General features: G+C 38.0%; 1 long non-coding RNA gene across 1 annotated transcript; it reads left to right on the top strand.

The window, feature by feature from the left end:
- The first annotated feature begins 219 nt into the window (after positions 1-219).
- Positions 220-7,367, top strand: LOC109395281 (uncharacterized). The gene is made up of 3 exons (XR_002126611.1): positions 220-431; positions 594-722; positions 5,912-7,367. It is a non-coding gene; the product is annotated as an uncharacterized LOC109395281 (long non-coding RNA).
- Positions 7,368-17,556: the final 10,189 nt, after the last annotated feature.

Genomic DNA, 17,556 nt, shown 5'->3' on the forward strand with positions numbered 1-17,556 from the left:
TCCAGGAAGTAAGGTATTTGAGTGACTTATGAAGCTTAAGTTAGAGAAAGGCCAGTCGAGGGTTAAAAATATGAAAAAAGGGAATGCAAAACATCAAGACTTCATAGTGCCAAGAGGCTAGGTCTATTAAAAAGCCAAGGACATTTGGCTGAGCTTCTGGCGAGGGAAGTGGTATTAAATTCAGGCATTTTAACCCTGTGACTTGGGGTAAACTTCAAAATGAACAGGCTCAAGTCCTAGCTATGGTGCAGAGCAGTGTTGTATGTCTGACAGTCCCCAGGGCCTGCCCCGCTTCCTTTTCCCCTGAGTCCCCCGTGACTCCCCCTCCCCACCAGGGCAATGAAGGAATGTAGGTGGAATCCGCCCAGGCTGGGGCTCTACCAGGGATAACAGAATTCACAGCCTGAACTAGTGGCTCAGAAAGACAAAAGGTTTGCAAGGCCGGGGGAAATATTAACCACCTTGTTTCTGGGTTCTGTACCTAACTCCAAATTTTCTAAATGTTTTATTATTTTCCCTTAGGTTTTCAAATCATTTCTTATGTTGTCCATTTTATTCTTTTAATTGGCCATGTTCTCTGTTTCTCTGCTCAGTGAGGAAGACAGGTGGGCGGTGGAGGAGGGTGTGAGGGGGGAGAGGATCAAGGAAGCCGGAAGGAACAACTCAACAGCCTGACCTTCTTCAGCTGCATGAAAATAATTCCAGATTTGAAAAGAGCTTTGGTGAGATTTATTGTGTGCTTTTGGGGGTGGGNGGGGTGGGCTGTGATTTTACCAAACAGGACCTTTTGTCTCTCTTTTTCCTCATGCTTTAGGTCTCTCAGTTCCCCTGAGCCCCACTACTTTTGAAGAGTTAAATCTGAGGGAAAATGCTGTTTGGAGAAAGTGTTTCACAAAGGGATGGAGAACAGGCTGCATGGTATTTATGTAATCTGGCAAAGGGAGGCTATGTCAGGAGACAGAAGCCAGTGTTCAAGAAATAAAGAGAGGAGAGTAAGACAAAGGCAGGAAGGAAGGGAAGAGAAAAAAGGAAGGAAGGAAGGAAGGAAGGAAGGAAGGAAGGAAGGAAGGAAGGAAGGAAGGGAGGGAGGGAGGGAGGGAGGGAAGGGCAGATAAACCTCAGTTCCAGGAGGATAAGAAAATGGGGGTGGGGGGAAAGTAGAAAGAACTAATGTAAATGCATATTTCAGAATTTCCCACCACTGTCTGTTAGAGTTATTAAGCTCTGAACAAACAGCCTAGCATAGACATAAATTTAACCTTTAAAAACAGGCAGATTGGAAGTTTATAGTATTTAAAACATTTTAAAGAACAACAACCCCCCATTGATTATGTTATGAGATTTTCCTGGGCATTTAAGCTTCATACTCAAAGCAATGAGAAGTCAGTGGTTAAAATGTATGTCAATAGGAACACATGAAAACTTCTGATTTAAATGAAAATAGACTACTATACTGGGTGAACCATCGTTTGCTCCACAACTTACTTCTAATTCAGTCATTATCTTGAACTAATCCAATCCACCTCATAAATTTGAAACTCAACTTCTAGGTTATTTTCATGAGGAAAAGTCCTTTAAACCCCTTCTTTTTCTACAGGGTCTTAAACCTTGAATTTAAAATATATATGATTGATATTAGGGAAATACTCTAAGGCATGCTTTATGTATGCAAACACATAACTTCAGATGCATTTGTGCCCTAGGTAGTTTCCTCATCAAACTCAGGCACCCACACATGTCTGCACCATGCAAGCACAAATGAGCACATGTGATGAAATCTCTAGAGCCCCCCAGGGAAAATGCTTTCACAGTATTTCCAACTGTTCTTCATTTCAGCCTGAATAAAAGTAGAAGAGACAAAGGAATGAAAGAAAAATCTGCTGTTCACTGAGCGAGTACCTCCTACTTGTAATGCATTGGGCAAAGCACACCTTTATATTCAACATCGCAATTCATTTAGTTTAATAGCTGCTTTTTAAATCGCATTTTACCACAGTGTACATCCAAAACAACCTCTTCTGGCAAACTGTCTTATATAGAGACCATTTCTATCTGAAAAACCAGCTGTGAGGAGCTGAAAGGCACACAGCTGCCAACAGCTGGAGGGCTGGTACTGTAACGGGATCCTTGGAGAAGTGCACTCTGGCTTACAGTGTCTGAGACCGCATGTGGGAAGACTTGTCAGCATGGAGGAGTGGCTTCTGCATTTGCTTCTCCAGGGCTTCCACTGCCTTTCTCATTTATCTGATGGAAACAAACTGGTCTATAAGACTTACAGAGCCAAGTTACCTGAGATCCAGAGCAAGTTTCCCCAAGCCCTCATTCTATCTTTTAATAGATTTCCTTATGGAGTATTGTGGCTTTATCCTCCTAAGACCACCCCACTCCTTGGCTACCTTTGACTTGTGGATTATCTCTCAGGACCTAAAAGACACTTTTATTGGGCTCCAGCAAAAATGGGGCAAATCCTTGAAGCCAAAGAAGGTTCTGAAAGAATGTTCGGTGGAGGTGAGGGCCACACATTTCAATTGCCAGTGAAATATTTGCCTCAGGCATGAGAAGGGAATCTATGCTGTTTCCCTCCATTCAATATTATCTGGAGAAAAAGAGTAACTTGAGCTCTGGAAACATTGCCCGGTGACTTGACCTCATGAGAATTTCTTCATCATAAATATAAAAATAATATAGCTAGAGAAAGCTAATAAGATTTCCCAGCATGAATTGTACCCAGGCTTTGCTTTTGGATTTTGTCATTGTGACTTAGCTTGGCTAATAGGAAATACTTTAAAAAAACATATTCTGAGCAAAGAGAATAAAAGGGCATGGGTCAAAATCTGACCAAAGGAAGAGCTCCTCATTTGACTGTGTAACTGGCCTATGCCTTGGGTCTGTAGACCCACCCTTTCTACATAAGTACTCAGAAAAGCCAAAGCTCCTGCCACATTCATTGTTCAAAGGTAGCAGTCCTAGAGGAGCAATATCAAATGTCAGCTATATGGGGAGAGTTTCAGACTGCAGACAGGAAGTATGTCTAGAGGTTAGGGACCAAGGAGAGCAGCAATAAGTCAGGAAATAGACTGTGAGGTAGGTCAAAAGCAAAAGGGTTCAGGACATTAGTGGAGAATCTGGCAAGAGTGTGAGAGAGTCTGTATTTCCTAGGTATTGGCCACATGGAAGTGTGTTGGGTCTAACTCAATTTTTTTACCTTTTATACCAAGGGAAATGATCCACTGCCTGGAAAGTGGGGAACACTATGGCTTTATATTTGCTTTGTAGTTCACAAAACCTCATTGTAGAAATCACCTCATTTGCTCCTTCCACAACCCAATGAAGTAAGCAGAACTTGTTACCACCTATTCCCACTCAATAGATATTGAAACTCAGACTAAGAAAGATGGAGAGATTTGACCATAGTTATTAATGGTAGAGACAGACCTAGAACTTAGGACTGGTGATGCCCAGTTCAGTGCTCCATCTACTGTATCATATACCTAAATAGCATTGTTCAGAAAGAATTGGAACACAAGATTAGGAAGGGACCAAAAAAGGGCAGCTTCTGGGATTTCAGTCTGAGGAGTTGATCAACTTCCAGGAGTGCTACCATTGACTGAAATAGCTCCATCTGTTTTCTGCCCCTTGGTGGTTTCTATAAGTTTTAGCATCACCAAAAATTCTTTATTTGGTCCAGTCTGGTCCTATGATCATCCTTGAGCTCAGAAGTTGTCCCATGATTGGCAGGAGATACATGGAGACAGAGAACGGCATTTTTTTCCAAGGAGGAAAGATGGGACTTCCTTGCCTCTCTCTTAGGGTTAGTGGGAAGTGCCAATTAGACCACATACACAAAAGTTCTTTTTAAAGTGTTAAGCACTGTCATATTCATTCATCTGTTAAGTGGAAAAAAATAATTTTAAAGTACCCGCATTGTACTAGGTACCATGTTAGATGCTGGGGATACAAAGATGAACAAAATATACCTGAATAAAGAATTTTTTTTGATACGGTAAACACAAGCAATTTATTGCTTGATGATTTTGTCACACACTGCACAAAGCCTTAGACATAGATTGCCTTTTTATTCTTCACCACATCCCAAAAAGTCAGTTATTATTATATTATTCCAAATTAAGATGAGGTATGAGGTTAAAAGTAAGGAAAGCCTGGATTTGAAGCCTGGGTTTTTTTGTTTTTTTAAAGATTTTATTGGGGAATTGGGAGAAGGAAACAGCGTTGGGGAACTGGGGAAGGGGAACAGACAAGTTGCTGTCCTTTTGTTCTTCAGTCTAGTTGTGAAGGACATCACTTCACTGGACCATGTTGGTATTGTGATCATTGTGCTCTTACTGGCTGAGGGAGATCAGTCGCTGGCCATTAGACAGTCACTCACAGTGGCTCAGGGAAGCTCACGGCAGCTGCTGGCTGCTCACGCTGGCTGCCAGCCACTCACAGTAGCTCATGGCAGCCCACTGCTGCCCTACTGCAGCTTATGCTTTTGCTGGTGACTCATGGCAGCCCAGCTCCAGGTGGAGCTGTTGTTCACCATCTTAGGTGTAGAGGACGCAGCATCACTGGCCCTCATGTGGGATCCGAACCAGGGCCCTGATGCTCAGAGTTGGCGTCCCAAGCCAACTCTTAACCAATGTGCCACTCGGCCAGCCCAAGCCTGGGATTTTGACTATAGGAGGCTGTTGCCTCCTGAGCTGACCTATGATAGGATCACAGATGCAGGCTATGAAAAAGGCTATGAAAAATGAGAGAGCTGGAACAGGAACAGGCTTCATAGAGAAAGGACTATTTGAAGATGGATGAGGAGGCAACGTGATGGTAAGGGGTCCACCCCAGGCTAATGGAAGAGCATGTTAAATGGCATGAAGTAATTGTGGGTGAGGGAACCAATGAGAAGCAACAAGAAGCTGCTTCTACCTTTCCATTTTAAAATTTATTTCTTATGGTTTAATATCAGCGCATAGAACACTTCTGCTTCAAATTTCAGTTTTTGTTTTTCCACTGAGTAATAATTCCATTAAAGGAAAAACCATTCTGGGTGGTAACGAGGGTCACTATTTGTTTAAGATGTGGGCAAACCCTTAATCAAAACTTCTACGATCATCTAAGCTGGCATTTCTCCTAATGCTGTTTGTGAAAACTTTTGCCTAAGGCTTTCAGGTTTGGTTTGCTAGTTAAAATAATATAATTTGGTATTTGCTGAGACTTTGTGTGTATCGGTTTTGCATCTAAATGGAACCTCATGAAAGATTTGGAAACTCAGGTCGCACAGGCAGCTTTACAGTTACCTCCCTTTGGAAATAAAAGCAGCCCTTTAGAGGGAAATGTATAGCATTAAGTGCATATATTAGAAAGGAAAACAAATTTAAAATCAATACATGATAGAAATCCACCACTCAGTGTTACCATCATCAACATAGTGTCACCATTCTCAGCATCATTGTGGTCATCATTTCAGCCATGTATTCAGTAGACTTTAGCTGTCATTACAGGACCATGGGATATTCCCTCTGGGGATAAATTGTTTGGACTATGTACTGATATAATAAAACAGAAATAAGTAGATATACTGTATATACAGGATGCATAAAAGAATCCAGTGAAACTTGCAAATCAAGTTATAAGGTTGAATATTTATAGGAGTTTAATTTGCAATATGCATTGGATAAAGCTGGGAAATGGTGCTGAATGGGGAAACAAACTAGCATGTTTGTATAATTTCTAGTCTCACTTGAACTTCCACTGTTAATTTTGAAACTATCTTTTAACTGTTTAACATTCAAATCTACCATCTTTAGAAATAATATGTACACCAAAAGTGCTTTGTGCCTTATGAAGAGCTGATGAGTGTTTAGTGGTTCCCATTTTTATTTCAAGAGATAAAGCTTATACTTGTCCTTTTTAGGCTCTGGAAACCAAGCCTCAGAAGTTTGGTGGTTTGGACAAAATCACTGAAGAAATTAAGAGAAAAAGATGGAACTAAAATTCAGGTGTTATGACTTTCTCGTTAGTGATTTTATGAAATTTTGCCACGAGTCTGTATTTTGCTTTCATATATTGGGAAAATCTCTTTGTGGAAAATAGTATTTCAAGTAGAAATATGATTGACACAATAGTTCCATTTGTATAACTTATTTATAAGACCAGAATCCCCCTCTCTGGAGACTTAGAAAGAAAGTTATCTTTTGGGTATGACTTAAAAGAAGGCCTCCCTATCCTGAAGCAAGGGCATGTCTAAAATGTTTTTAATCATGACCCATAATCCTGGAATTCTGTTCATGGTGTCTTGTCTTCATAATGATAAAGAAAACAGAAGAGAGCATAGCACTCAGCTATTCTTATTATCTCTATTTACCCAGGCAAAGCATTGACCTTCGACTGTTTCCCATTCTTATTGCCTCCACCAGTTTGTTGCATATTCTTAATGTTGTTGCATAAATGAGTCTAATTAAGAACATAAGTCTCAGACTGCAGAAAATCACTTAGCTGTTCTCTATGAACACTGAGTTTAAAGAAAATAGAACTAAAATGCAGAGTAGTGTTACAGTATCTCTCCTCTCTCTGTCTCTCTCTCTCTGTCTGTCTGTCTCTCTCTCGCTCTCTCTCTCTCTCTCTCACCCTCCCTCCATCCCTCTACTTTTCTACCATAATGATTCTCTTGATTCAGTATTCCTAACCAGAATCTTGCCTGCTGGATTTTCATCTCAATTCATTCTTTTTCCATAACCTTTTCCTATGCCTTACAAATAATGTGAAACAGACATCTTCTAAAAGTTACTTCTGCTTTGTGTAGTAAATTATTTCCAGAAGCAAAATCTTCTCTTTTGTTCTGCAGGATTTTCCCCCTCAGGTCTCATGTTGGTCCATCCATCCATCCATTCATCTTAAATAACAGTTTATCAAGAGCAGATCTATTCAGACCAAGTGTTAGCCAGCACATAGGGAACATGCTTTACACTTTGCACCCACCTCCCTTACTATCCAAGCTAAAGGATTGGGAGCTTGTTCAGTTTTCAGCAGAATGCACATGCTAGGCTTTCCATAAATGCAAAATTTGTGGGTATATACTATAGATATCATCCTATTCTCGAGGTATATACAGCTGAAAGGGGTTTTAAAAAGAAAGTCACTCCCTGTCTCTCTCTCTCTAGGAGAATGATGTATTACGAAAATCATAAAACAATTTGAAAAAGTGCATAATAAGCAATTAGATATTAAAACAGAGAGTTACAGGCCTACAAGGCTATGCACATTTGGAGAAGGTTTGCATTGATCAAAGACAGCTCATTAAAGAATCAAGTTAGGGCTGGCCGAGTGGTACGTTGGTTAAGAGCTGGCCAGAGGGTCCCGGTTCAGATCCCACATATGAGGGCCAGTGACACTGCCCTCTATAGCTAAGATGCTGAACAACAGCTCAACCTGGAACTGGGATGCCGTGAGTAGCCCGCAACGGCATAGGCTGCAGCCCCTGCTGCAGTGGGTTGCCATGGGCTACCGTGTGTAGCCAGCAGCCAACATGAGCGGCCAGCAGCCTCTGTGAGCAGTGTCTAGAAGCCGGGGACTGATCTGCCTCACCCAGGAAGAGCGCAATGATGGTGCCAACTTGGGCCAGTGAAGCAATGTCCTCCACAACTAGACTGAAGAACAAAGGGATGGCAACTTGTCTGTTCCCCTACCCCCAATTCCCCAGCACTGTTGCCATCTCCCAATTCCCCAATAAAAATCTTTTAAAATAAATAAATAAATAAATAAATAAAATAAAATAAAGAATCAAGTTAGGTTTTGAAAGATGGGTAATGTTTGGTTAATAAAAAGGAGGATGAAAAACAATAATATGGAGATTACTATTTTCTAGGCTGTGTTCTAAGTGATATAAATATATACAATTGATCCTTCAACAGCATGGGGGTTAGGTGTACTGACCATCAGGTGCAGTCAAAATTTGCATATAACTTAATTCAGCCTGCTGCATAGGTGGATTCCCAACTGCCTGTTGACTCTTGAACAATAAATGCCTGCTTGAACTTCATGTGTCAATCGAACTTCCCAGGTCAACTGAAAAAAATCCATGTGTTAGTGGACTGTATATATATATATATATATATATATATATATATATATATATATATATATATGTATAATTACATGATAGGAATTGATAGGAATTGGCAGAGTCAAAATTTGAATCAAATTGTGTTAGACAGACTAGCTGTAGTGCATATCCTCCTAAACATCATGCAATATGATTCCTACAGGTAGACAAGATGGATGGAATGGGAAAGGCTAGTTGGGAGAGGCCTTTGAAAGAAAGAAAGAATCAATCATGGCTGAGTGATGTATGGGATGTTAGCATTCTTTATTTCACTATATAAATGAATCATTTCAAAGATTAAATATAATCTCTGTCATTTACTTAATATCTGGTGATCTTCACAAGTTCAGACCCAGGATCCAAATCAATGGGTTAAATTTTCCCCTTGGTCTAAGTTTTATTTTTTCCATTGTAAAAATAATATTTAATATAAAGTTCAGACCATATGATTTATCACCTATTTGAAAATCCTTTTCATCACTGTATATTTTACCAGTAAATATTTAATCCTTGGCACCAAATGACATCCTGTTTATTAACTTTAGAGTTCATATTTTATATTAAACCAAATTCTAAAATATCCAATGAAGAGAGGGATATTTCATCTACATAATCCACTGAGAAATTATGCCAAATGCAACCCCAAATAATACCACTTGATCCCTTTTAATTATTGGAAATCTTGATCACTTTAAAAACAAGCTTTTCTTAACAATAATATCTATATTGTGTTACAATTGCTGTGGAATACCAAATTTCATCCCAAACAATTGTCTTGTGCCCAAGAATATGATTAGAATAAATGTCCTGGCTGATAAATCTTTCTCAGTTTGCTTAAAAAGTCTAAACCCAATAAAATCCAAGTCAGTGTCTTCTGGAGAGAGATACTCATATGTCTTTTAAGAACGGGCCTTTGGGCTTTCACTATTTCCCTCCTAGACTGTTGGAGTTGTGCTCTACAACATGATTCTCAACTATTTCTCTCAGTTTCCTCTCCTCTTTGCCCTCGCATACCTTATACTCTAAAATATACTCTGTACTTTTCTATATTTTTTAATACAATTCACTTTGGAGAAAACACCTTTTTTTCCCACCCTCTCCCTAGTTATTGAAATAATAAATGCCCATTATTTTACTCAAATTACAACATAGAGAGCTCATTTATCCTTCATGAAAACTTCCCTGATTTTAAGAAATTAAATACATAATTCCTTATATATATCTTAATTCTCATTGCATTATCGTTTTTATTGCCGTTTTAATTCTTCTCATTTCCTTATAAATTGGAGAAAGATAAAAGTTTTAAAGATACCACAATCCTAATAAAACTAAAGTGAAGTAAAAAAAAATGAGATTTGGTTTGAGGTGTAGTTTGTTACATTTAGTAAACATTTAAAAAAAAGATTTGCCAAAAGTGTTGTATGAGTATGTCTAGTAATGCATGTGAAAGCATGCTGTAAGGTATAAATAACTTTATAAAGTATCATTATTAATATTATTATGTGTAGTAAGAACTCTTTTATGATAGTATATCTCTACTTAATTCACTTGTTGGGTTAATGAATGTTTTTATTCCCTCTGTAAGACATTGTTACTGATGCTCATTGCACAGTGAGTACTCATACCTAGTAGGCTTCTTTCTAGTAAGCTTATGCAATTTTGCTCAGAAAAATTATGACTTCACTAAAAATAAGTTGAGTTTATTCTCATAATTGTTCATTCCAGTTGTACTTGGGATTATAATTATGAAATTTAATTTGATGTTAAATAAAGCAATGGACTATAAGTGCTAAAAAGTGTTGTTTATTTGAAAACAAAGTTGAAATAGTTTCAAGACTCAATAAAGAGAGATTATTTTAAAAGCAGTATTTTAACAGACTGACAAAATAATCTAGAATTCTATACTTAGCTTACTTTACAAACAACTTTAAGTTTTGGCTTCGTTTTAAAGAAACAAAAACTAGAGATTGTGGATGATGCTTTAGAAGTGCTTCATCTAACAAAGGCAGATTACAGATTCTGAAGTTCACATGGAACACTCACTAAGATAGAATACATTCTGAGCCATAGAACACATCTTACCAAATTTAAAAGAATAAAAATTATACAGTGCCTGCTTTCAGTCCACAAGAAAATTAACTAGAAATCAATAACAGAAAGATAATGCAAAATCCCAAAATACATGGAAATTAAACAGCATACTATTAAATAGTACATGGATCAAAGAAGAACTCTCAGAGAAATTTAAATATATATTTTAACTAAATGAAAATGAAAATACTGCTTATCAAAATTTGTTTTGATAAGGATGCAATAAAAGCAGCCACTTAGAGGGAAATGTATAACATTGAAAGCATATATTAGAAAAGAAAACAAATCTAAAATCAATAATCTAAGTTTCCACCTTAAAACTAGGGAAAAAAGCAAATTAAATTCAAAGTAAGCAAAAGAAAAACAGTAATAATTAGAGCAGAAATCAATGAAATTAAAAATGGGAAATCAATAGATAAAATCAATGAAACCAAAAGCTGGCTCTTTGTAAAGATCAATAAAATTTATAAGCCTCTAGCCATGCTAACTAAGAAAAAGAAAGAGGATACAAATTACTAATATTAGAAATGAAAGAGACACATCACTATAGATCCTATGGATATTAAGGATATAATAAAGAAATACTATGAAAAACTCTACACCCACAAATTTGATAACCTAGATGAAATGAACCAATTCCTTGAAAGATACAATTTGCCAAAAGTCATACAAGAAAAATAAAATCTGAATAAGCTTATATCTATTAAAGAAATTGAATCAATAATTAGTAACCTTCCAAAAGAAAAAGCACCAGGTGCAGATGGGTTCACTGGTGAATTTTACCAAATGTGTAGGGAAGAAATTATACCAATTCTCTGCAATCTTTTTCAGAGACTCAAAGCAGAAAGAATACTTCCTAACTCACTTTATGAGTCCAGCATTACCCTAATACCAAAGCCAAAGACATCACAAGAAAACTATGGACCAATATCCCTCATGAACATAGATGCAAAAACCCTCAATAAAATATTAGCTAATGAAATACAACCATGTATAAAAATAATTATCCTTAATATAAAAATCTGGTTTTTGTATATTTATCCTCAATATACAAAGCTGGTTCAACATTTGAAATTAATAAATGTAATCAAACACATCAACATGGTAAAAAAGAAAAATCACACAATCATATCAATAAGTACAGAAAACAGCATTTGACAAAATCCAGCACTCATTTATGGTAAAACAAGAAAACAACAAAAAAAAACCTCTCAGTAAAGTAGGAATACAAGGTCTGACAATTAAGTTCACAAACTTGTTGCAACAATGTTGCTAACATTTTTTGATATCAGAGGGATTATTCATCATGAATTTGTACCAACTGGACAAACAGTTAACCAAGTTTTCTGTTTGGAAGTGCTGAAAAGGCTGCATGAAAGTTAGACGACCTTAACTTTTCGCCAACAGTTCATGGCTCTTGCATCACGACAATGCACTAGTTCACACTGTGAGGGAGTTTTTAGCCAGTAACCAACAATTGTATTGGAACAATAGCTATATGGGAACACCTGATTTGGCCCCCAATAACTTCTTTCTTTACCTGAAGATAGAGGAAATATTGAAAGGAAGATATTTTTATGACATTCAGGACATCAAGGGTAATGCAATAACAGCTCTGATGGCCATTCCAGAAAACGAGTTCCAAAATTGCTTTGAAGGGTGGACTAGGTGCTGGCATTGGTGTATAGTTTCTCAAGGGGAGTACTTCAGTGGCTTTTTTTTTTTTAAGCTGAGCCATCCTGCCACCTGTTGGCAGCTCAGCAGCTGTTCAGCTCAGGCTGGGAATCGAACAGCTGTTGCTCAGAGCTCAAACTCTTCAGCAAGCTCTTAACCAACTGAGCCACTCAGCTGGCCCTCAAGGGGAGTACTTCAAAGGTTACCATAGTGATATTCAGCAATGAGGTATGTAACACTTTTTCTAGGATGATTTTGTGAACTCAATTGTTCAACCTCATAGAGAGGAACATTCTCAACTTGATAAAGAATATCAACAAAAAAACCTACAATCAACATTGTATATAATCATGAGAAATTTGAAGCTTTCCCAGTAAGATAAGGGATAAAGTGAGGATGTCTTCCTTCTCATCACTTTTTTTCAACATCATACTGGAAGTTTAGCTAATGCAATAATAAAATAAAATAAAAGGTATGCAGTTTGGGAAGGAAGAAATAAAAATGCCTTTGTTTGCAGATGATATGATCATCTATGTAGAAAATATGAAAGAATTGACAAAACCTGGAACTAATAAGCAATTCTAACAAAGTTGCAGGATACAAAGATAATACACAAAAGTCAATCACTTTCCTATATACCAGCAATGAGCAAATTGAATTTGCAATTAAAAACACAATACCATCTACATTAGCATCCCCCCAAAATGAAACACTTAAGTATACAGTTAGATATAAATCCAATAAAATATGTATAAGATCTACAAGAGGAAAACTAAAAAAACCCTGGTGAATGAAAAAAATGGAGAGATATTCCATGTTCATAGATAGGAAGACTCGGTATTGTTAAGATGTCAGTCCTTTCCAACTTGATCTGTAGTTTCAATGCAATCCTAATCAAAATCCCATCAAGTTCTTTTGTGGATATCAACAAACTGATTCTAAAGTTTACATGGAAAGGTGAAAGACCTAGAATGTCCAACACATTATTGAAGGAGAAAAACAAAATTGGAAGACTGACACTACTTAACTTCAATAAATGCTATAAAGTTACAGTAATCAAGATAGTACGGTATTGGGCCGGCCGAGTGGCGCGATGGTTAAGAACTGGCTTGGGACGCCAGAGGGCCCCGGTTCGGATCCCACATATGAGGGCCAGTGACACTGCCCTCCACAGCTAAGATGCTGAACAACAGCTCAACTTGGAGCTGGGCTGCTGGGAGCCGCCAGCGACGGCGTAGGCTGCAGCCCCTGTGGCAGTGGGTTGCCATGGGCTACCATATGTAGCCAGCAGCCAGCGTGAGCGGCCAGCAGCCGCAGTGAGCGGCCGTCCAGAAGCCGGCGACTGATCTGCCTCACCCGGGAAGAGAGCAATGATGGTGCCAACTTGGGCCAGTGAAGCAAAGTCCTCCACAGCTAGACTGAAGAACAAAATGACAGCAACTTGTCTGTTCCCCTTCCCCCAATTCCCCAGCACTGTTCCCATCCCCCCATTCCCCCCACCAAAACAAAAGATAGTATGGTATTGAGGAAAGAATAGATAAATAGAGTAATGGAATAGAATAGAGAGTCCAGAAATAGACACACATAAATATAGTAAAGTGAACTTTGACAAAGGAGCCAAGGCAATACAATGGAGCAAAGATAGTCTTTTCAACAAACGGTGCTGGAAAAACTGGACATCCAAATGGAAAAAACAAAAGCAAATCTAGAGACAGATCTCACGTTGTTTGTAAAAAATTAACTCAAAATTGATCAGGGACCTAAACGTAAAATGTGACAAAACTCCTAGAAGGCAATATACATGGAAACGTAGTAACCTTGGGTATGGCAATGTCTTTTTAGATACAACACCAAAGGCACAATTCATGAAAGGATTATTTATAAGCTGGACTTCATTAAAATAAAAAAACTTCTGCTTTATAAAAGACAACATCAAGAGAATGGGAAGAAGACAAGCCATAAAGTGGGAGAAAATATTTTCAAAATACGTAACTGATAATGGACTATTATCCAAAATATACAAAACTCAACAATAAGAAAATGAGCAACCTGATTAAAAAATGGGCCAGAGATCTTAATAGACACCTCACCAAAGAAGATGTGTGGGTGGCAAATAACCATATGAAAGATGCTCCACATCATATGTCATCAGAAAAATGCAAATTAAAACAACACTGAGATATCACTACACACCTATTAAAATGACCAAAATTCAGAACACTGACAACACCAAATGGTAGTGAAGATGTGGAGCAGCAGGAATTCTGATTCATTGCTGGTGGGAACACAAAATGGTTCAGCAGTTTTTTCCAAAACTAATATACTCTTTCCATATGATCCAGCAATTGTGCTCGTTGGTATTTACCCAAAAGAGTTGAAAAGTTATGCCCACATGAAAATTTGCATGTGGATGTTTAAAGCAGCTTTATTTGTAATTGCCAAAACTTGGAAGTAACTATGATGTCCTTCAGTAGGTGAAAGGATAAATTGTGTTAAATCCTGACAATGAAATATTATTTAGTGCTAAAAAGAAATAAGCTATTAAGCCATGAAAAGAAATGGAGGAACCTTAACTGCATACTACTAAGTGATAGAAGCCAATCTGAAAAGGCTACATACTCTATAATTCCAACTATTTATTGCATAAATAATACATTTTTTAAAAGATTTTTATTGGGGAATCAGGGGGATGGGAACAGCACTGGGGAATTGGGGGAAGGGGAACAGACAAGTTGCTGTCGTTTTGTTCTTCAGTCTAGTTGTGGAGGACGTTGCTTCACTGGCCCAAATTGGCACCATCATTGCACTCTTCCCGGGTGAGGCAGATCAGTCGCTGGCTTCTGGGCAGCTGCTCACTGTGGCTGTTGGCCGCTCATGTTGGCTGCTGGCCACACACGGTAGCCCATGGCAACCCACTGCCACAGGGGCTGCAGCCTATGCCATCGCAGGCGACTCATGGCAGCCCAGCTCCAGGTTGAGCTGTTGTTCAGCATCTTAGCTGTGGAGGGCAGTGTCACTGACCCTCATATGTGGGATCCGAACCGGGGCCCTCTGGCATCCCAAGCCAGTTCTTAACCATCACACCACTCGGCCGGCCCAAATAATACATTTTTAAAATTGACTTTACTTTTTTCTATCAGTTTAAGGTTCACAGCATATGCCCCCTGCCTCCACACATACATAGCGTGTTATTTATGCAATAAAAACTAAGCAGAACTCTGAACAGCAGATCCATACTAAAAAAAAAAACGTTGTGGCCTTATAAGATTAGTAAAATAAGTTTACATTTCTATTTGCTTTTAGTTAAAATTAATATTTATCATATTTTTTTTATAAATTCTGGTCTATAAATCCTCAATTTGAATGACTTTTCTGATTAACTATAAAACTCAGGGTTTCTACTGGAGCATGTTTTCACTCAGCTATCAATATTGAACAGTCCTAATGGGCTAACCCTGCCTAATGCCTTTGACCAATGACTTCTTTGGTACAGAAACAACTGTGCACTGAAGAGAGTTTCAAACAGTAACTTAAGATCTAAGAGCAAAAACAAGAAGCCTATCTCTGTGGTGAAGAAATAGCTCTCTTTATGTTCTAGCACTGTATGACTCTCTAGACCTGGTCTAGATAAAAACTAATGGGAGCTTTGGAAGCCTGGAGGGGCACTCTAACCTGAGAGCCCAGATGTCAAGCCAAATCAGGTGAGATGTGGACCCAGAATGATTGATGGCTCTGGAACCAGAGGGAAAATATGAATCATAATTGAAGAGAAAATCAATAGGTCATGTCCAGGGAAGTTGTGCCAAATGTTGACTTTAAGGACTAAAAGAGGTTGTAAATGGCAGGATAAGTCAAAGGCACAAAACTTGCATGATTGGAAATAAGATGAATGGTTTTATATAAGATTAGATGATCAATGAAGAAATTTCGGAGACCTGATTGTTTCCCCTGGTCAATTTTGATTTAAGAACCAAGTAGATAAAGAGAGACTAGGGAAGGTTAAAATTTATAATCTTTTAGGGCTGTGTTTATGTGTATAATACATTAATATTTATAACCAAATTATTATTGAACTTCATTTTGTTGGAGATGTAAATTTGAAAGGTTTTAATTTTTCTATAACTGTCCTCTGTGTCATGTTGAATTCACTTTTCATTCTGGATAGCAGCTCACTTCATAATATCTTGGCCTGGTTCTATAACCTCTACTGCTTTGGTTATTTAAATGGTTTGGTCTCAGTTTCTGAGATCCAATATTTTTATCTTAAAACTTCCGTTTCATATTATATTCAAAGTGGTCCCCCTTCACCTAGTGCTGGAACTTTACTGTCTTGGATTGAGGGTGAGTGTTGTGTGGCCTGGCTCTCAGCTAGCTCTACCCTGTCTCTCTTCCTGGTAGCAGTCTCTTAGGTGCTGGGACAGGAGAAAGAAGATAAAAAGACAACTTGCCTTTATGACTGGCAATGTTGCAGTATTGTCCTTAGATAATCATGATGGCTGTTTTAGTTCATTGTCCATGAACACTAAGTACATGAATGGTCACTCTCACATGTCTTGCTGCTGAGGAACTCCCCAGCGCAGCTTCCTTAGTCATTGGTGATGTCTTATAAGATTTGGCCTCATCTTCCTGCTGACTCCCAGAAGGTGGCATTATGTTTTGATGTGTCGTTCTCAACCTGCTCTGCAGGTGTGGAGAGATTGTAGCCCTTAATCTCTTCAACTCTCTGTAGTCTATACTTAGAGTTTATGCTTGTAAGAGATTAATTTTTTAGTCTCTCCAAAACTGCGAACAAAGAATGACAAATCCTTTCCCCACTCATCATTGGTAGTCTCCTGCTATGTCATCTAACCTCAGGTCTTGTTTCTATTGCATCCAGATGTTTTCTGGTGAAGTAGATGTCCATCCACAGAATAAAATACCAGTCTTCCCCTATTGCTGACATCCTCAAACTTTACAAACTGATTCTCTCTTGGGTATAGGGGAAGAAATTCCTCTAAGATTAGGCAAGGAAGAGTTCCTCTTCACAAGCCCTGCAATGAACCAAACAACTTATTTTACTAAGTTCTCTTCTCATATTGACAGGGCTTAATAGAGGTGTTGGCTTGTAGTATGGCTGGTCCTCTGAATTGGCACATTTTGGTAACACTTAGGGTGGTAGGTGTCATATTTCTCCCCAATAATTCTTTGAAATTAGAAATAGGATGCTTGGTTCTTTTTTATTCTTAGCATTGAGTCTTAACTAATAAGAAAACCTCAACTTGATTTTCTCTGACATATGGTTTGGTAGCAGTCATTTGAATTACTTTTTTCCATTTTCATTCATTATGATTGCTTATGCAAAGCACTTTCTTGGTTCCAGATGATATCTTGGTTTCAGATAATCCAGATAATCCTGAGCCAGACATACTTCTAATGAGTTCCACTGACCCCATCTGAAAATAGACAAGTATAAATTGTTTAGTACAAATTGCCAATTCATCACACATTTCTTTGAACTCAATTTAATATAATTTTATTGCTTTTCTACTGTATACAAGTGATGTAAGATTACAAACAAAGAGTCATGGTTCCAGGATTCAAGGTATTCTATGAAAATAATTTTTCATAAACATATAATGTACTGTTTTTGGAAAAGTCATTAAATAGTCAGTTGAAGACTATCTTTTGTAGGATCGTCTCACAAATGTTGAGGT

The sequence above is a fragment of the Hipposideros armiger genome, unplaced genomic scaffold (assembly GCF_001890085.2).
Source record: "Hipposideros armiger isolate ML-2016 unplaced genomic scaffold, ASM189008v1 scaffold_463, whole genome shotgun sequence".
NCBI lineage: Eukaryota > Metazoa > Chordata > Mammalia > Chiroptera > Hipposideridae > Hipposideros > Hipposideros armiger.